Source organism: Triticum aestivum, chromosome 7B (genome assembly GCF_018294505.1).
Source record: "Triticum aestivum cultivar Chinese Spring chromosome 7B, IWGSC CS RefSeq v2.1, whole genome shotgun sequence".
Taxonomy (NCBI): Eukaryota; Viridiplantae; Streptophyta; class Magnoliopsida; order Poales; family Poaceae; genus Triticum; species Triticum aestivum.
In genome coordinates, this window is record NC_057813.1 from 93568376 (window position 1) to 93570469 (window position 2094).

Below are 2094 nucleotides of genomic sequence, written 5' to 3' on the forward strand. Positions count from 1 at the left end.
GGATCTTGGCTTCACCTTGCGGTTGTAGTACCAGCACAAACTCTGCTTGTAGATGGCGGACCGGCTGACTGCCAACAGCCGGCCCTCCTCCAGCAAGTCGACGCCGTCTTCTCGTGCCTCCTTGGCATCCGCCTCGGTGTACATGGTGACTCTTGGGGAGTCTAACTCTATGTCCGTCGGGATGACAGCTTCGGCACCAGAGACGAGGAAGAAAGGCGTGAAGTCGGTTGATTTGTTCGGAGTCATGTGCAAGCTCCATAGGACGGCCGACAGCTCGTCGAGCCAGCAGCCGGTCGAACGCTCCAGAGGCTCGACCAGTCTGGGCTTGATTTTGGACAGAATGAGGCCGTTTGCACACTCAACTTGGTCGTTTGACTGCGGGTGGGCAACGGACGCTAAGTCCAGTCGGATGCCCTGCGTTGCGCAGAAACAAGCCAAGGCTCCATTGGCAAAGTTGGTGCCGTTGTCGGTGATGATGCTATTTGGTGTGCCGTACCGCGTGGTGATGTCGGCGATGAAGGTCACGGCAGTCGGCCCATTCAACATCTTGATTGGTTTTGCTTCTATCCACTTAGTGAACTTGTCTACAGCGACAAGCAAATGAGTCATGCCGCCACGGGCCATCTTGAATGTCCCCACCATATCCAGCCCCCAAACAGCGAAGGGCCAAGCTATGGGAATGGTCTTGAGTGCAAAAGCCGGAAAATGTGGCTTGGAGCGGAACTTCTGGCACCCTTGACACTTCTAAACTAGTTCTTTGGCTTCTTATAGAGCAGTCGGCCAAAAGAATCCATAGCGGAAAGCCTTGGCCAGAAGTGATCTTGAAGCCGCGTCTTGACCGCATTCGCCTTGGTGGATATCCCTGAGTATTGCTTGGCCTTTGTACGGCTCCACGCAGCGCTGATAAACACTAGTGACACTTCTCCGTACTAGCTCTCTGTTGACGATGGTGTAGGCTGCCGCCCGCTGTTGGACTTGTCGGGCCGAGATCTCATCAGTCGGCAGCTCTTTGTTTACAAAAAACTTGAGGATTGGTTGAGCCCAGGACGGTGTTGCTATTTCTTTGACTGCCACAACTGCAACTTGTATGAGGTCGGTTGGGCCGGGAGGCGGCGGGTTGGAAGCTGCTTCCGCCTGCTGAGCTGAAGAAGTCCTCGGGCCGACTGCTGCAATCCCTGGGCCGGGCTCTAGAGCCCCCGAGCCGGGTGCGGCTGCAGCAGTCCCTGGGCCGCCTGGTAAAGTCCCCGTGCTAGCTTCTGGGACCCTCAAGTCGGATCCGACTGCTTTGGGAGGGGCTGGCACGAAGATGGAATCTGATTCTGGGGACGGCTTGAGAAGGCGGCGTAGGGCGATGCCGGCTAGTATTGCTTGTTGGGTGGAGCCAATCCGTGCCAAGGCATCTGCTTGCTCGTTGTCATTTCTTGGCACGCGGAGGAACTCGCACCCGTGAAAGTATCCACTGAGTTGCTGCACGAGGAAGCGGTAGCTTGTCATGTTCGCGTCCTTAGCGTCCCAGTCGCCTGACGACTGCTGGACCACCAAGTCAGAGTCACCATAGCATAGGATCCGGCGAATGCCGAGTTCCTTGGCAAGCCGGAGCCCGTGTATGAGTGCCTCGTACTCGGCTACGTTGTTGGAGGCGTCAAAATGGACTTGCAGCACGTATCTAAGCTTGTCGCCTTTGGGAGAGGTGAGGACGACGCCGGCTCCCAGACCGGTGCGCATTTTTGAACCATCAAAATGCATCCGCCAATGGGTGGAGTCTGGCGCTGGCGGCAGGTACTGGGTCTCGGCCCAGTCGACGAGGAAGTCGGCTAGCACTTGTGACTTGATGGTGGTGCGATGCTGGTAGTAGATGGTGTAAGGGGCCAGATCAATAGCCCACTTGGCCACTCGGCCAGAAGCATCTCAGCTTCCAATGATCTCGGCAAGCGGAGCCATGCAGAAGACGGTTATTGGGTGATCTTGAAAGTAAGGCTTCAACTTCTTGGCGGCAAAGTGCACGCCATAGCACATCTTCTGATAATGTGGGTAGTTTTGCTTGGAGGCAGACAATACTTCGCTCATGTAATACACCGGTCTCTGGACCGGCAA